The sequence below is a fragment of the Oncorhynchus kisutch genome, linkage group LG19, assembly GCF_002021735.2.
Source record: "Oncorhynchus kisutch isolate 150728-3 linkage group LG19, Okis_V2, whole genome shotgun sequence".
Lineage (NCBI taxonomy): Eukaryota > Metazoa > Chordata > Actinopteri > Salmoniformes > Salmonidae > Oncorhynchus > Oncorhynchus kisutch.
In genome coordinates this window covers 52,790,505-52,810,677 of record NC_034192.2, presented here as the reverse complement: position 1 = coordinate 52,810,677, position 20,173 = coordinate 52,790,505, and positions in this window count along the sequence as shown.

Here is a 20,173-nt window from a genome sequence, read left to right as displayed (position 1 = left end):
TCACTGTCCCCTATCCTCTACAGCTCCACTGTGTCACTGTCCCCTATCCTCTACAGCTGACTGTTTCACTGTCCCCTATCCTCTACAACTCACTGTTTCACTGTCCACTATCCTCTACAGCTGTCTGTTTCACTGTCCCCTATCCTCTACAACTCTCTGTTTCACTGTCCCCTATCCTCTACAGCTGACTGTTTCACTGTTTCACTGTCCCCTATCCTCTACAACTCTCTGTTTCACTGTCCCCTATCCTCTACAGCTGACTGTTTCACTGTTTCACTGTCCCATATCCTCTACAACTGACTGTTTCACTGTCCCCTATCCTCTACAGCTGACTGTTTCACTGTCCCCTATCCTCTACAACTGACTGTTTTCACTGTTTCACTGTCCCCTATCCTCTACAACTGACTGTTTCACTGTTTCACTGTCCCCTATCCTCTACAACTGACTGTGTCACTGTCCCCTATCCTCTACAACTGACTGTTTCACTGTCCCCTATCCTCTACAGCTGACTGTTTCACTGTCCCTTATCCTCTACAACTGACTGTTTCACTGTCCCCTATCCTCTACAACTGACTGTTTCACTGTTACACTGTCCCCTATCCTCGACAACTGACTGTTTCACTGTCCCTAGCCTCTACAACTGACTGTTTCACTGTTACACTGTCCCCTATCCTCTACAACTGACTGTTTCACTGTCCCCTATCCTCTACAACTGACTGTTTCACTGTCCCCCTATCCTCTACAACTGACTGTTTCACTGTTTCACTGTCCCCTATCCTCTACAGCTGACTGTTTCACTGTCCCCTATCCTCTACAACTGACTGTTTCACTGTTTCACTGTCCCCTATCCTCTACAGCTGACTGTTTCACTGTCCCCTATCCTCTACAACTGACTGTTTCACTGTTTCACTGTCCCCTATCCTCTACAACTGACTGTTTCACTGTCCCCTATCCTCTACAACTGACTGTTTCACTGTTTCACTGTCCCCTATCCTCTACAACTGACTGTTTCACTGTTTCACTGTCCCATATCCTCTACAACTGACTGTTTCACTGTCCCATATCCTCTACAACTGACTGTTTCACTGTCCCCTATCCTCTACAACTGACTGTTTCACTGTTTCACTGTCCCCTATCCTCTACAACTGACTGTTTCACTGTTTCACTGTCCCCTATCCTCTACAGCTGACTGTTTCACTGTCCCCTATCCTCTACAACTGACTGTTTCACTGTTACACTGTCCCCTATCCTCTACAAATCACTGTCTCACTGTCCCCTATCCTCTACAACTGACTGTTTCACTGTTTCACTGTCCCCTATCCTCTACAGCTGACTGTTTCACTGTTTCACTGTCCCCTATCCTCTACAACTGACTGTTTCACTGTCCCCTATCCTCTACAACTGTCCCCTATCCTCTACAACTGACTGTTTCACTGTCCCATATCCTCTACAACTGACTGTTTCACTGTCCCCTATCCTCTACAGCTGACTGTTTCACTGTCCCCTATCCTCTACAACTGACTGTTTCACTGTTTCACTGTCCCCTATCCTCTACAACTGACTGTTTCACTGTTTCACTGTCCCCTATCCTCTACAACTGACTGTGTCACTGTCCCCTATCCTCTACAACTGACTGTTTCACTGTCCCCTATCCTCTACAGCTGACTGTTTCACTGTCCCATATCCTCTACAACTGACTGTTTCACTGTCCCCTATCCTCTACAACTGACTGTTTCACTGTTACACTGTCCCCTAGCCTCTACAACTGACTGTTTCACTGTTACACTGTCCCCTATCCTCTACAACTGACTGTTTCACTGTCCCCTATCCTCTACAACTGACTGTTTCACTGTCCCCTATCCTCTACAACTGACTGTTTCACTGTTTCACTGTCCCATATCCTCTACAACTGACTGTTTCACTGTCCCCTATCCTCTACAACTGACTGTTTCACTGTTTCACTGTCCCCTATCCTCTACAACTGACTGTTTCACTGTTTCACTGTCCCCTATCCTCTACAGCTGACTGTTTCACTGTCCCATATCCTCTACAACTGACTGTTTCACTGTCCCCTATCCTCTACAACTGACTGTTTCACTGTTACACTGTCCCCTATCCTCGACAACTGACTGTTTCACTGTCCCCTATCCTCTACAACTGACTGTTTCACTGTTACACTGTCCCCTATCCTCAAAAACTGACTGTTTCACTGTCCCCTATCCTCTACAGCTGACTGTTTCACTGTCCCCTATCCTCTACAACTCACTGTTTCACTGTCCACTATCCTCTACAGCTGTCTGTTTCACTGTCCCCTATCCTCTACAACTCTCTGTTTCACTGTCCCCTATCCTCTACAGCTGACTGTTTCACTGTTTCACTGTCCCCTATCCTCTACAACTGACTGTTTCACTGTCCCCTATCCTCTACAACTGTCCCCTATCCTCTACAACTGACTGTTTCACTGTCCCATATCCTCTACAACTGACTGTTTCACTGTCCCCTATCCTCTACAGCTGACTGTTTCACTGTCCCCTATCCTCTACAACTGACTGTTTCACTGTTTCACTGTCCCCTATCCTCTACAACTGACTGTTTCACTGTTTCACTGTCCCCTATCCTCTACAACTGACTGTGTCACTGTCCCCTATCCTCTACAACTGACTGTTTCACTGTCCCCTATCCTCTACAGCTGACTGTTTCACTGTCCCATATCCTCTACAACTGACTGTTTCACTGTCCCCTATCCTCTACAACTGACTGTTTCACTGTTACACTGTCCCCTATCCACGACAACTGACTGTTTCACTGTCCCCTAGCCTCTACAACTGACTGTTTCACTGTTACACTGTCCCCTATCCTCTACAACTGACTGTTTCACTGTCCCCTATCCTCTACAACTGACTGTTTCACTGTCCCCTATCCTCTACAACTGACTGTTTCACTGTTTCACTGTCCCCTATCCTCTACAGCTGACTGTTTCACTGTCCCCTATCCTCTACAACTGACTGTTTCACTGTTTCACTGTCCCCTATCCTCTACAGCTGACTGTTTCACTGTCCCCTATCCTCTACAACTGACTGTTTCACTGTTTCACTGTCCCCTATCCTCTACAACTACTGTCCCCTATCCTCTACAACTGACTGTTTCACTGTCCCCTATCTGTCCCCTATCCTCTACAACTGACTGTTTCACTGTTTCACTGTCCCATATCCTCTACAACTGACTGTTTTCACTGTCCCATATCCTCTACAACTGCCTGTTTCACTGTCCCCATCCTCTACAACTGACTGTTTCACTGTTTCACTGTCCCCTATCCTCTACAACTGACTGTTTCACTGTTTCACTGTCCCCTATCCTCTACAGCTGACTGTTTCACTGTCCCATATCCTCTACAAATGACAGTTTCACTGTCCCCTATCCTCTACAACTGACTGTTTCACTGTTACACTGTCCCCTATCCTCGACAACTGACTGTTTCACTGTCCCCTATCCTCTACAACTGACTGTTTCACTGTTACACTGTCCCCTATCCTCAACAACTGACTGTTTCACTGTCCCCTATCCTCTACAACTGACTGTCTCACTGTCCCCTATCCTCTACAACTCACTGTTTCACTGTCCACTATCCTCTACAGCTGTCTGTTTCACTGTCCCCTATCCTCTACAGCTCACTGTTTCACTGTCCCCTATCCTCTACAGCTCCACTGTGTCACTGTCCCCTATCCTCTACAGCTGACTGTTTCACTGTCCCCTATCCTCTACAACTCACTGTTTCACTGTCCACTATCCTCTACAGCTGTCTGTTTCACTGTCCCCTATCCTCTACAACTCTCTGTTTCACTGTCCCCTATCCTCTACAGCTGACTGTTTCACTGTTTCACTGTCCCCTATCCTCTACAACTGACTGTTTCACTGTTTCACTGTCCCCTATCCTCTACAACTCTCTGTTTCACTGTCCCCTATCCTCTACAACTGACTGTTTCACTGTCCCCGATCCTCTACAACTCTCTGTTTCACTGTCCCCTATCCTCTACAACTCTCTGTTTCACTGTCCCCTATCCTCTACAACTCTCTGTTTCATTGTCCCCTATCCTCTACAGCTGACTGTTTCACTGTCGCCTATCCTCTACAACTCTCTGTTTCACTGTCCCCTATCCTCTACAACTCACTATTTCACTGTCCCCTATCCTCTACAACTCTCTGTTTCACTGTCCCCTATCCTCTACAGCTGACTGTTGCACTGTCCCCTATCCTCTACAGCTGAATGTTTCACTGTCCCCTATCCTCTACACATTACTGTTTCACTGTTTCACTGTCCCCTATCCTCTACAGCTGACTGTTTCACTGTCCCCTATCCTCTACAACTGACTGTTTCACTGTTTCACTATCCCCTATCCTCTACAACTGACTGTTTCACTGTCCCCTATCCTCTACAACTGACTGTTTCACTGTTTCACTGTCCCCTATCCTCTACAGCTGACTGTTTCACTGTCCCCTATCCTCTACAACTGACTGTTTCACTGTTTCACTGTCCCCTATCCTCTACAACTGACTGTTTCACTGTCCCCTATCCTCTACAACTGACTGTTTCACTGTTTCACTGTCCCCTATCCTCTACAACTGACTGTTTCACTGTTTCACTGTCCCATATCCTCTACAACTGACTGTTTCACTGTCCCATATCCTCTACAACTGACTGTTTCACTGTCCCCTATCCTCTACAACTGACTGTTTCACTGTTTCACTGTCCCCTATCCTCTACAACTGACTGTTTTCACTGTTTCACTGTCCCCTATCCTCTACAGCTGACTGTTTCACTGTCCCCTATCCTCTACAACTGACTGTTTCACTGTCCCCTATCCTCTACAACTGACTGTTTCACTGTTACACTGTCCCCTATCCTCAACAACTGACTGTTTCACTGTCCCCTATCCTCTACAACTCACTGTTTCACTGTCCACTATCCTCTACAGCTGTCTGTTTCACTGTCCCCTATCCTCTACAGCTCACTGTTTCACTGTCCCCTATCCTCTACAGCTCCACTGTGTCACTGTCCCCTATCCTCTACAGCTGACTGTTTCACTGTCCCCTATCCTCTACAACTCACTGTTTCACTGTCCACTATCCTCTACAGCTGTCTGTTTCACTGTCCCCTATCCTCTACAACTCTCTGTTTCACTGTCCCCTATCCTCTACAGCTGACTGTTTCACTGTTTCACTGTCCCCTATCCTCTACAACTGACTGTTTCACTGTTTCACTGTCCCCTATCCTCTACAACTGACTGTTTCACTGTCCCCTATCCTCTACAGCTGACTGTTTCACTGTCCCCTATCCTGTACAACTGACTGTTTCACTGTTTCACTGTCCCCTATCCTCTACAACTGACTGTTTCACTGTTTCACTGTCCCCTATCCTCTACAACTGACTGTGTCACTGTCCCCTATCCTCTACAACTGACTGTTTCACTGTCCCCTATCCTCTACAGCTGACTGTTTCACTGTCCCATATCCTCTACAACTGACTGTTTCACTGTCCCCTATCCTCTACAACTGACTGTTTCACTGTTACACTGTCCCCTATCCTCGACAACTGACTGTTTCACTGTCCCCTAGCCTCTACAACTGACTGTTTCACTGTTACACTGTCCCCTATCCTCTACAACTGACTGTTTCACTGTCCCCTATCCTCTACAACTGACTGTTTCACTGTCCCCTATCCTCTACAACTGACTGTTTCACTGTTTCACTGTCCCCTATCCTCTACAGCTGACTGTTTCACTGTCCCCTATCCTCTACAACTGACTGTTTCACTGTTTCACTGTCCCCTATCCTCTACAGCTGACTGTTTCACTGTCCCCTATCCTCTACAACTGACTGTTTCACTGTTTCACTGTCCCCTATCCTCTACAACTGACTGTTTCACTGTCCCCTATCCTCTACAACTGACTGTTTCACTGTTTCACTGTCCCCTATCCTCTACAACTGACTGTTTCACTGTTTCACTGTCCCATATCCTCTACAACTGACTGTTTCACTGTCCCATATCCTCTACAACTGACTGTTTCACTGTCCCCTATCCTCTACAACTGACTGTTTCACTGTTTCACTGTCCCCTATCCTCTACAACTGACTGTTTCACTGTTTCACTGTCCCCTATCCTCTACAGCTGACTGTTTCTCTGTCCCATATCCTCTACAAACTGACTGTTTCACTGTCCCCTATCCTCTACAACTGACTGTTTCACTGTTACACTGTCCCCTATCCTCGACAACTGACTGTTTCACTGTCCCCTATCCTCTACAACTGACTGTTTCACTGTTACACTGTCCCCTATCCTCAACAACTGACTGTTTCACTGTCCCCTATCCTCTACAACTGACTGTCTCACTGTCCCCTATCCTCTACAACTCACTGTTTCACTGTCCACTATCCTCTACAGCTGTCTGTTTCACTGTCCCCTATCCTCTACAGCTCACTGTTTCACTGTCCCCTATCCTCTACAGCTCCACTGTGTCACTGTCCCCTATCCTCTACAGCTGACTGTTTCACTGTCCCCTATCCTCTACAACTCACTGTTTCATTGTCCACTATCCTCTACAGCTGTCTGTTTCACTGTCCCCTATCCTCTACAACTCTCTGTTTCACTGTCCCCTATCCTCCACAGCTGACTGTTTCACTGTTTCACTGTCCCCTATCCTCTACAACTGACTGTTTCACTGTTTCACTGTCCCCTATCCTCTACAACTCTCTGTTTCACTGTCCCCTATCCTCTACAACTGACTGTTTCACTGTCCCCGATCCTCTACAACTCTCTGTTTCACTGTCCCCTATCCTCTACAACTCTCTGTTTCACTGTCCCCTATCCTCTACAACTCTCTGTTTCACTGTCCCCTATCCTCTACAGCTGACTGTTTCACTGTCCCCTATCCTCTACAGCTGACTGTTTCACTGTCCCCTATCCTCTACACATTACTGTTTCACTGTTTCACTGTCCTCTATCCTCTACAGCTGACTGTTTCACTGTCCCCTATCCTCTACAACTGACTGTTTCACTGTTTCACTGTCCCCTATCCTCTACAACTGACTGTTTCACTGTCCCCTATCCTCTACAACTGACTGTTTCACTGTTTCACTGTCCCCTATCCTCTACAGCTGACTGTTTCACTGTCCCCTATCCTCTACAACTGACTGTTTCACTGTTTCACTGTCCCCTATCCTCTACAACTGACTGTTTCACTGTCCCCTATCCTCTACAACTGACTGTTTCACTGTTTCACTGTCCCCTATCCTCTACAACTGACTGTTTCACTGTTTCACTGTCCCATATCCTCTACAACTGACTGTTTCACTGTCCCATATCCTCTACAACTGAATGTTTTCACTGTCCCCTATCCTCTACAACTGACTGTTTCACTGTTTCACTGTCCCCTATCCTCTACAACTGACTGTTTCACTGTTTCACTGTCCCCTGTCCTCTACAGCTGACTGTTTCACTGTCCCATATCCTCTACAACTGACTGTTTCACTGTCCCCTATCCTCTACAACTGACTGTTTCACTGTTACACTGTCCCCTATCCTCGACAACTGACTGTTTCACTGTCCCCTATCCTCTACAACTGACTGTTTCACTGTTACACTGTCCCCTATCCTCAACAACTGACTGTTTCACTGTCCCCTATCCTCTACAACTGACTGTCTCACTGTCCCCTATCCTCTACAACTCACTGTTTCACTGTCCACTATCCTCTACAGCTGTCTGTTTCACTGTCCCCTATCCTCTACAGCTCACTGTTTCACTGTCCCCTATCCTCTACAGCTCCACTGTGTCACTGTCCCCTATCCTCTACAGCTGACTGTTTCACTGTCCCCTATCCTCTACAACTCACTGTTTCACTGTCCACTATCCTCTACAGCTGTCTGTTTCACTGTCCCCCTATCCTCTACAACTCTCTGTTTCACTGTCCCCTATCCTCTACAGCTGACTGTTTCACTGTTTCACTGTCCCCTATCCTCTACAACTGACTGTTTCACTGTTTCACTGTCCCCTATCCTCTACAACTCTCTGTTTCACTGTCCCCTATCCTTTACAACTGACTGTTTCACTGTCCCCTATCCTCTACAACTCTCTGTTTCACTGTCCCCTATCCTCTACAACTCTCTGTTTCACTGTCCCCTATCCTCTACAACTCTCTGTTTCACTGTCCCCTATCCTCTACAGCTGACTGTTTCACTGTCGCCTATCCTCTACAACTCTCTGTTTCACTGTCCCCTATCCTCTACAACTCACTATTTCACTGTCCCCTATCCTCTACAACTCTCTGTTTCACTGTCCCCTATCTCTACAGCTGACTGTTTTCACTGTCCCCTATCCTCTACAGCTGACTGTTTCACTGTCCCCTATCATCTACACATTACTGTTTCACTGTTTCACTGTCCTCTATCCTCTACAGCTGACTGTTTCACTGTCCCCTATCCTCTACAACTGACTGTTTCACTGTTTCACTGTCCCCTATCCTCTACAACTGACTGTTTCACTGTCCCCTATCCTCTACAACTGACTGTTTCACTGTTTCACTGTCCCCTATCCTCTACAGCTGACTGTTTCACTGTCCCCTATCCTCTACAACTGACTGTTTCACTGTCCCCTATCCTCTACAACTGACTGTTTCACTGTCCCCTATCCTCTACAACTGACTGTTTCACTGTACACTGTCCCCTATCCTCAACAACTGACTGTTTCACTGTCCCCTATCCTCTACAACTCACTGTTTCACTGTCCACTATCCTCTACAGCTGTCTGTTTCACTGTCCCCTATCCTCTACAGCTCACTGTTTCACTGTCCCCTATCCTCTACAGCTCCACTGTGTCACTGTCCCCTATCCTCTACAGCTGACTGTTTCACTGTCCCCTATCCTCTACAACTCACTGTTTTCACTGTCCACTATCCTCTACAGCTGTCTGTTTCACTGTCCCCTATCCTCTACAACTGACTGTTTCACTGTCCCCTATCCTCTACAGCTGACTGTTTCACTGTTTCACTGTCCCCTATCCTCTACAACTGACTGTTTCACTGTTTCACTGTCCCCTATCCTCTACAACTGACTGTTTCACTGTCCCCTATCCTCTACAGCTGACTGTTTCACTGTCCCCTATCCTCTACAACTGACTGTTTCACTGTTTCACTGTCCCCTATCCTCTACAACTGACTGTTTCACTGTTTCACTGTCCCCTATCCTCTACAACTGACTGTGTCACTGTCCCCTATCCTCTACAACTGACTGTTTCACTGTCCCCTATCCTCTACAGCTGACTGTTTCACTGTCCCATATCCTCTACAACTGACTGTTTCACTGTCCCCTATCCTCTACAACTGACTGTTTCACTGTTACACTGTCCCCTATCCTCGACAACTGACTGTTTCACTGTCCCCTAGCCTCTACAACTGACTGTTTCACTGTTACACTGTCCCCTATCCTCTACAACTGACTGTTTCACTGTCCCCTATCCTCTACAACTGACTGTTTCACTGTCCCCTATCCTCTACAACTGACTGTTTCACTGTTTCACTGTCCCCTATCCTCTACAGCTGACTGTTTCACTGTCCCCTATCCTCTACAACTGACTGTTTCACTGTTTCACTGTCCCCTATCCTCTACAGCTGACTGTTTCACTGTCCCCTATCCTCTACAACTGACTGTTTCACTGTTTCACTGTCCCCTATCCTCTACAACTGACTGTTTCACTGTCCCCTATCCTCTACAACTGACTGTTTCACTGTTTCACTGTCCCCTATCCTCTACAACTGACTGTTTCACTGTTTCACTGTCCCATATCCTCTACAACTGCCTGTTTCACTGTCCCATATCCTCTACAACTGACTGTTTCACTGTCCCCTATCCTCTACAACTGACTGTTTCACTGTTTCACTGTCCCCTATCCTCTACAACTGACTGTTTCACTGTCCCCTATCCTCTACAACTGACTGTTTCACTGTTACACTGTCCCCTATCCTCAACAACTGACTGTTTCACTGTCCCCTATCCTCTACAACTCACTGTTTCACTGTCCACTATCCTCTACAGCTGTCTGTTTCACTGTCCCCTATCCTCTACAGCTCACTGTTTCACTGTCCCCTATCCTCTACAGCTCCACTGTGTCACTGTCCCCTATCCTCTACAGCTGACTGTTTCACTGTCCCCTATCCTCTACAACTCACTGTTTCACTGTCCACTATCCTCTACAGCTGTCTGTTTCACTGTCCCCTATCCTCTACAACTCTCTGTTTCACTGTCCCCTATCCTCTACAGCTGACTGTTTCACTGTTTCACTGTCCCCTATCCTCTACAACTGACTGTTTCACTGTTTCACTGTCCCCTATCCTCTACAACTGACTGTTTCACTGTCCCCTATCCTCTACAGCTGACTGTTTCACTGTCCCCTATCCTCTACAACTGACTGTTTCACTGTTTCACTGTCCCCTATCCTCTACAACTGACTGTTTCACTGTTTCACTGTCCCCTATCCTCTACAACTGACTGTGTCACTGTCCCCTATCCTCTACAACTGACTGTTTCACTGTCCCCTATCCTCTACAGCTGACTGTTTCACTGTCCCATATCCTCTACAACTGACTGTTTCACTGTCCCCTATCCTCTACAACTGACTGTTTCACTGTTACACTGTCCCCTATCCTCGACAACTGACTGTTTCACTGTCCCCTAGCCTCTACAACTGACTGTTTCACTGTTACACTGTCCCCTATCCTCTACAACTGACTGTTTCACTGTCCCCTATCCTCTACAACTGACTGTTTCACTGTCCCCTATCCTCTACAACTGACTGTTTCACTGTTTCACTGTCCCCTATCCTCTACAGCTGACTGTTTCACTGTCCCCTATCCTCTACAACTGACTGTTTCACTGTTTCACTGTCCCCTATCCTCTACAGCTGACTGTTTCACTGTCCCCTATCCTCTACAACTGACTGTTTCACTGTTTCACTGTCCCCTATCCTCTACAACTGACTGTTTCACTGTTTCACTGTCCCCTATCCTCTACAACTGACTGTTTCACTGTCCCCTATCCTCTACAACTGACTGTTTCACTGTTTCACTGTCCCCTATCCTCTACAACTGACTGTTTCACTGTTTCACTGTCCCATATCCTCTACAACTGACTGTTTCACTGTCCCATATCCTCTACAACTGACTGTTTCACTGTCCCCTATCCTCTACAACTGACTGTTTCACTGTTTCACTGTCCCCTATCCTCTACAACTGACTGTTTCACTGTTTCACTGTCCCCTATCCTCTACAGCTGACTGTTTCTCTGTCCCATATCCTCTACAACTGACTGTTTCACTGTCCCCTATCCTCTACAACTGACTGTTTCACTGTTACACTGTCCCCTATCCTCGACAACTGACTGTTTCACTGTCCCCTATCCTCTACAACTGACTGTTTCACTGTTACACTGTCCCCTATCCTCAACAACTGACTGTTTCACTGTCCCCTATCCTCTACAACTGACTGTCTCACTGTCCCCTATCCTCTACAACTCACTGTTTCACTGTCCACTATCCTCTACAGCTGTCTGTTTCACTGTCCCCTATCCTCTACAGCTCACTGTTTCACTGTCCCCTATCCTCTACAGCTCCACTGTGTCACTGTCCCCTATCCTCTACAGCTGACTGTTTCACTGTCCCCTATCCTCTACAACTCACTGTTTCACTGTCCACTATCCTCTACAGCTGTCTGTTTCACTGTCCCCTATCCTCTACAACTCTCTGTTTCACTGTCCCCTATCCTCCACAGCTGACTGTTTCACTGTTTCACTGTCCCCTATCCTCTACAACTGACTGTTTCACTGTTTCACTGTCCCCTATCCTCTACAACTCTCTGTTTCACTGTCCCCTATCCTCTACAACTGACTGTTTCACTGTCCCCGATCCTCTACAACTCTCTGTTTCACTGTCCCCTATCCTCTACAACTCTCTGTTTCACTGTCCCCTATCCTCTACAACTCTCTGTTTCACTGTCCCCTATCCTCTACAGCTGACTGTTTCACTGTCCCCTATCCTCTACAGCTGACTGTTTCACTGTCCCCTATCCTCTACACATTACTGTTTCACTGTTTCACTGTCCTCTATCCTCTACAGCTGACTGTTTCACTGTCCCCTATCCTCTACAACTCTCTGTTTCACTGTCCCCTATCCTCTACAGCTGACTGTTTCACTGTTTCACTGTCCACTATCCTCTACAGCTGTCTGTTTCACTGTCCCCTATCCTCTACAACTCTCTGTTTCACTGTCCCCTATCCTCTACAGCTGACTGTTTCACTGTTTCACTGTCCCCTATCCTCTACAACTGACTGTTTCACTGTTTCACTGTCCCCTATCCTCTACAACTGACTGTTTCACTGTCCCCTATCCTCTACAGCTGACTGTTTCACTGTCCCCTATCCTCTACAACTGACTGTTTCACTGTTTCACTGTCCCCTATCCTCTACAACTGACTGTTTCACTGTTTCACTGTCCCCTATCCTCTACAACTGACTGTGTCACTGTCCCCTATCCTCTACAACTGACTGTTTCACTGTCCCCTATCCTCTACAGCTGACTGTTTCACTGTCCCATATCCTCTACAACTGACTGTTTCACTGTCCCCTATCCTCTACAACTGACTGTTTCACTGTTACACTGTCCCCTATCCTCGACAACTGACTGTTTCACTGTCCCCTAGCCTCTACAACTGACTGTTTTCACTGTTACACTGTCCCCTATCCTCTACAACTGACTGTTTCACTGTCCCCTATCCTCTACAACTGACTGTTTCACTGTCCCCTATCCTCTACAACTGACTGTTTCACTGTTTCACTGTCCCCTATCCTCTACAGCTGACTGTTTCACTGTCCCCTATCCTCTACAACTGACTGTTTCACTGTTTCACTGTCCCCTATCCTCTACAGCTGACTGTTTCACTGTCCCCTATCCTCTACAACTGACTGTTTCACTGTTTCACTGTCCCCTATCCTCTACAACTGACTGTTTCACTGTCCCCCTATCCTCTACAGCTGACTGTTTCACTGTCCCCTATCCTCTACAACTGACTGTTTCACTGTTTCACTGTCCCCTATCCTCTACAACTGACTGTTTCACTGTTTCACTGTCCCCTATCCTCTACAACTGACTGTGTCACTGTCCCCTATCCTCTACAACTGACTGTTTCACTGTCCCCTATCCTCTACAGCTGACTGTTTCACTGTCCCATATCCTCTACAACTGACTGTTTCACTGTCCCCTATCCTCTACAACTGACTGTTTCACTGTTACACTGTCCCCTATCCTCGACAACTGACTGTTTCACTGTCCCCTAGCCTCTACAACTGACTGTTTCACTGTTACACTGTCCCCTATCCTCTACAACTGACTGTTTCACTGTCCCCTATCCTCTACAACTGACTGTTTCACTGTCCCCTATCCTCTACAACTGACTGTTTCACTGTTTCACTGTCCCCTATCCTCTACAGCTGACTGTTTCACTGTCCCCTATCCTCTACAACTGACTGTTTCACTGTTTCACTGTCCCCTATCTCTACAGCTGACTGTTTCACTGTCCCCTATCCTCTACAACTGACTGTTTCACTGTTTCACTGTCCCCTATCCTCTACAACTGACTGTTTCACTGTTTCACTGTCCCCTATCCTCTACAACTGACTGTTTCACTGTCCCCTATCCTCTACAACTGACTGTTTCACTGTTTCACTGTCCCCTATCCTCTACAACTGACTGTTTCACTGTTTCACTGTCCCATATCCTCTACAACTGACTGTTTCACTGTCCCATATCCTCTACAACTGACTGTTTCACTGTCCCCTATCCTCTACAACTGACTGTTTCACTGTTTCACTGTCCCCTATCCTCTACAGCTGACTGTTTCTCTGTCCCATATCCTCTACAACTGACTGTTTCACTGTCCCCTATCCTCTACAACTGACTGTTTCACTGTTACACTGTCCCCTATCCTCGACAACTGACTGTTTCACTGTCCCCTATCCTCTACAACTGACTGTTTCACTGTTACACTGTCCCCTATCCTCAACAACTGACTGTTTCACTGTCCCCTATCCTCTACAACTGACTGTCTCACTGTCCCCTATCCTCTACAACTCACTGTTTCACTGTCCACTATCCTCTACAGCTGTCTGTTTCACTGTCCCCTATCCTCTACAGCTCACTGTTTCACTGTCCCCTATCCTCTACAGCTCCACTGTGTCACTGTCCCCTATCCTCTACAGCTGACTGTTTCACTGTCCCCTATCCTCTACAACTCACTGTTTCACTGTCCACTATCCTCTACAGCTGTCTGTTTCACTGTCCCCTATCCTCTACAACTCTCTGTTTCACTGTCCCCTATCCTCCACAGCTGACTGTTTCACTGTTTCACTGTCCCCTATCCTCTACAACTGACTGTTTCACTGTTTCACTGTCCCCTATCCTCTACAACTCTCTGTTTCACTGTCCCCTATCCTCTACAACTGACTGTTTCACTGTCCCCGATCCTCTACAACTCTCTGTTTCACTGTCCCCTATCCTCTACAACTCTCTGTTTCACTGTCCCCTATCCTCTACAACTCTCTGTTTCACTGTCCCCTATCCTCTACAGCTGACTGTTTCACTGTCCCCTATCCTCTACAGCTGACTGTTTCACTGTCCCCTATCCTCTACACATTACTGTTTCACTGTTTCACTGTCCCCTATCCTCTACAACTGACTGTTTCACTGTTTCACTGTCCCCTATCCTCTACAACTGACTGTTTCACTGTCCCCTATCCTCTACAACTGACTGTTTCACTGTTTAACTGTCCCCTATCCTCTACAGCTGACTGTTTCACTGTCCCCTATCCTCTACAACTGACTGTTTCACTGTTTCACTGTCCCCTATCCTCTACAACTGACTGTTTCACTGTCCCCTATCCTCTACAACTGACTGTTTCACTGTTTCACTGTCCCCTATCCTCTACAACTGACTGTTTCACTGTTTCACTGTCCCATATCCTCTACAACTGACTGTTTCACTGTCCCATATCCTCTACAACTGACTGTTTCACTGTCCCCTATCCTCTACAACTGACTGTTTCACTGTTTCACTGTCCCCTATCCTCTACAACTGACTGTTTCACTGTTTCACTGTCCCCTATCCTCTACAGCTGACTGTTTCACTGTCCCATATCCTCTACAACTGACTGTTTCACTGTCCCCTATCCTCTACAACTGACTGTTTCACTGTTACACTGTCCCCTATCCTCGACAACTGACTGTTTCACTGTCCCCTATCCTCTACAACTGACTGTTTCACTGTTACACTGTCCCCTATCCTCAACAACTGACTGTTTCACTGTCCCCTATCCTCTACAACTGACTGTCTCACTGTCCCCTATCCTCTACAACTCACTGTTTCACTGTCCACTATCCTCTACAGCTGTCTGTTTCACTGTCCCCTATCCTCTACAGCTCACTGTTTCACTGTCCCCTATCCTCTACAGCTCCACTGTGTCACTGTCCCCTATCCTCTACAGCTGACTGTTTCACTGTCCCCTATCCTCTACAACTCACTGTTTCACTGTCCACTATCCTCTACAGCTGTCTGTTTCACTGTCCCCTATCCTCTACAACTCTCTGTTTCACTGTCCCCTATCCTCTACGGCTGACTGTTTCACTGTTTCACTGTCCCCTATCCTCTACAACTGACTGTTTCACTGTTTCACTGTCCCCTATCCTCTACAACTCTCTGTTTCACTGTCCCCTATCCTCTACAACTCTCTGTTTCACTGTCCCCTATCCTCTACAACTCTCTGTTTCACTGTCCCCTATCCTCTACAACTCTCTGTTTCACTGTCCCCTATCCTCTACAGCTGACTGTTTCACTGTCGCCTATCCTCTACAACTCTCTGTTTCACTGTCCCCTATCCTCTACAACTCACTATTTCACTGTCCCCTATCCTCTACAACTCTCTGTTTCACTGTCCCCTATCCTCTACAGCTGACTGTTTCACTGTCCCCTATCCTCTACAGCTGACTGTTTCACTGTCCCCTATCCTCTACACATTACTGTTTCACTGTTTCACTGTCCTCTATCCTCTACAGCTGACTGTTTCACTGTCCCCTATCCTCTACAACTGACTGTTTCACTGTTTCACTGTCCCCTATCCTCTACAACTGACTGTTTCACTGTCCCCTATCCTCTACAACTGACTGTTTCACTGTTTCACTGTCCCCTATCCTCTACAGCTGACTGTTTCACTGTCCCCTATCCTCTACAACTGACTGTTTCACTGTTTCACTGTCCCCTATCCTCTACAACTGACTGTTTCACTGTCCCCTATCCTCTACAACTGACTGTTTCACTGTTTCACTGTCCCCTATCCTCTACAACTGACTGTTTCACTGTTTCACTGTCCCATATCCTCTACAACTGACTGTTTCACTGTCCCATATCCTCTACAACTGACTGTTTCACTGTCCCCTATCCTCTACAACTGACTGTTTCACTGTTTCACTGTCCCCTATCCTCTACAACTGACTGTTTCACTGTTTCACTGTCCCCTATCCTCTACAGCTGACTGTTTCACTGTCCCATATCCTCTACAACTGACTGTTTCACTGTCCCCTATCCTCTACAACTGACTGTTTCACTGTTACACTGTCCCCTATCCTCGACAACTGACTGTTTCACTGTCCCCTATCCTCTACAACTGACTGTTTCACTGTTACACTGTCCCCTATCCTCAACAACTGACTGTTTCACTGTCCCCTATCCTCTACAACTGACTGTCTCACTGTCCCCTATCCTCTACAACTCACTGTTTCACTGTCCACTATCCTCTACAGCTGTCTGTTTCACTGTCCCCTATCCTCTACAGCTCACTGTTTCACTGTCCCCTATCCTCTACAGCTCCACTGTGTCACTGTCCCCTTTCCTCTACGGCTGACTGTTTCACTGTCCCCTATCCTCTACAACTCACTGTTTCACTGTCCACTATCCTCTACAGCTGTCTGTTTCACTGTCCCCTATCCTCTACAACTCTCTGTTTCACTGTCCCCTATCCTCTACAGCTGACTGTTTCACTGTTTCACTGTCCCCTATCCTCTACAACTGACTGTTTCACTGTTTCACTGTCCCCTATCCTCTACAACTCTCTGTTTCACTGTCCCCTATCCTTTACAACTGACTGTTTCACTGTCCCCTATCCTCTACAACTCTCTGTTTCACTGTCCCCTATCCTCTACAACTCTCTGTTTCACTGTCCCCTATCCTCTACAACTCTCTGTTTCACTGTCCCCTATCCTCTACAACTCTCTGTTTCACTGTCCCCTATCCTCTACAGCTGACTGTTTCACTGTCGCCTATCCTCTACAACTCTCTGTTTCACTGTCCCCTATCCTCTACAACTCACTATTTCACTGTCCCCTATCCTCTACAACTCTCTGTTTCACTGTCCCCTATCCTCTACAGCTGACTGTTTCACTGTCCCCTATCCTCTACAGCTGACTGTTTCACTGTCCCCTATCCTCTACAGCTGACTGTTTCACTGTCCCCTATCCTCTACACATTACTGTTTCACTGTTTCACTGTCCCCTATCCTCTACAACTGACTGTTTCACTGTTTCACTGTCCCCTATCCTCTACAACTGACTGTTTCACTGTTTCACTGTCCCATATCCTCTACAACTGACTATTTCACTGTCCCCTATCCTCTACAACTGACTGTTTCACTGTCCCCTATCCTCTACAACTGACTGTTTCACTGTCCCCTATCCTCTACAACTGACTGTTTCACTGTTTCACTGTCCCCTATCCTCGACAACTGACTGTTTCACTGTCCCCTATCCTCTACAACTGACTGTTTCACTGTTACACTGTCCCCTGTCCTCTACAGCTGACTGTTTCACTGTCCCCTATCCTCTACAGCTGACTGTTTCACTGTCCCCTATCCTCTACAACTCACTGTTTCACTGTCCCCTATCCTCTACAACTGACTGTTTCACTGTTTCACTGTCCCCTATCCTCTACAACTCTCTGTTTCACTGTCCCCTATCCTCTACAGCTGACTGTTTCACTGTCCCCTATCCTCTACAACTCTCTGTTTCACTGTCCCCTATCCTCTACAACTCTCTGTTTCACTGTCCCCTATCCTCTACAACTCTCTGTTTCACTGTCCCCTATCCTCTACAGCTGACTGTTTCACTGTCCCCTATCCTCTACAGCTGACTGTTTCACTGTCCCCTATCCTCTACAGCTGACTGTTTCACTGTCCCCTATCCTCTACACATTACTGTTTCACTGTTTCACTGTCCCCTATCCTCTACAACTGACTGTTTCACTGTTTCACTGTCCCATATCCTCTACAACTGACTATTTCACTGTCCCCTATCCTCTACAACTGACTGTTTCACTGTACCCATTCCTCTACAACTGACTGTTTCACTGTCCCCTATCCTCTACAACTCTCTGTTTCACTGTCCCCTATCCTCTACAACTGACTGTTTCACTGTTTCACTGTCCCCTATCCTCGACAACTGACTGTTTCACTGTCCCCTATCCTCTACAACTGACTGTTTCACTGTTTCACTGTCCCCTATCCTCGACAACTGACTGTTTCACTGTCCCCTATCCTCTACAACTCACTGTTTCACTGTCCCCTATCCTCTACAGCTGACTGTTTCACTGTTTCACTGTCCCCTATCCTCTACAAATCACTGTTTCACTGTCCCCTATCCTCTACAACTCACTGTTTACTGTTTCACTGTCCCCTATCCTCTACAAATCACTGTTACACTGTCCCCTATCCTCTACAACTCACTGTTTACTGTTTCACTGTCCCCTATCCTCTACAAATCACTGTTACACTGTCCCCAAACCTCTACAAATCACTGTTTCACTGTCCCCTATCCTCTACAAATCACTGTTACACTGTCCCCTATCCTCTACAACTCACTGTTTACTGTTTCACTGCCCCCTATCCTCTACAATTCACTGTTACACTGTCCCCTATCCTCTACAAATCACTGTTTCACTGTCCCCTATCCTCTACAAATCACTGTTTCACTGTCCCCTATCCTCTACAACTCACTGTTTACTGTTTCACTGTCCCCTATCCTCTACAAATCACTGTTACACTGTCCCCTATCCTCTACAAATCACTGTTTCACTGTCCCCTATCCTCTACAAATCACTGTTTCACTGTCCCCTATCCTCTACAACTGACTGTTTCAATGTCCCCTATCCTCTACAACTCACTGTTTCACTGTCCCCTATCCTCTACAAATCACTGTTTCCCTGTCCACTATCCTCTACAGCTGACTGTTTCACTGTCCCCTATCCTCTACAACTCACTGTTTCCTGTTTCACTGTCCCCTATCCTCTACAAATCACTGTTTCACTGTCCCCTATCCTCTACAGCTGACTGTTTCACTGTCCCCTATCCTCTACAACTGACTGTTTCACTGTCCCCTATCCTCTACAACTGACTGTTTCACTGTCCCCTATCCTCTACAACTCACGGTTTCACTGTCCCCTATCCTCTACAGCTCACTGTTATCACTGTTTCAATGTTCGCTATCCTCTACAGCTGACTGTTTCACTGTCCCCATCATCTACAGCTGACTGTTTCACTGTCCCCATCATCTAAGGTTATTTCCTTCCTGTTTGGCCCTGTCTGGGGGTGTCATCGGATGGGGCCACAGTGTCTCCTGACCCCTCCTGTCTCAGCCTCCAGTATTTATGCTGCAGTAATTTATGTGTCGGGGGGCTAGGGTCAGTTTGTTATATCTGGAGTACTTCTCCTGTCCTATTCAGTGTCCTGTGTGAATTTAAGTGTCCTCTCTCTAATTCTCTCTTTCTCTCTTTCTTTCTCTCTCTCTCTCGGAGGACCTGAGCCCTAGGACCATGCCTCAGGACTACCTGACATGATGACTCCTTGCTGTCCCCAGTCCACCTGGCCGTGCTGCTGCTCCAGTTTCAACTGTTCTGATTATTATTATTTGACCATTCTGGTCATTTTTGAACATTTGAACATCTTGGCCATGTTCTGTTATAATCTCTACCCGGCACAGCCAGAAGAGGACTGGCCACCCCGCATAGCCTGGTTCCTCTCTAAGTTTCTTCCTAGGTT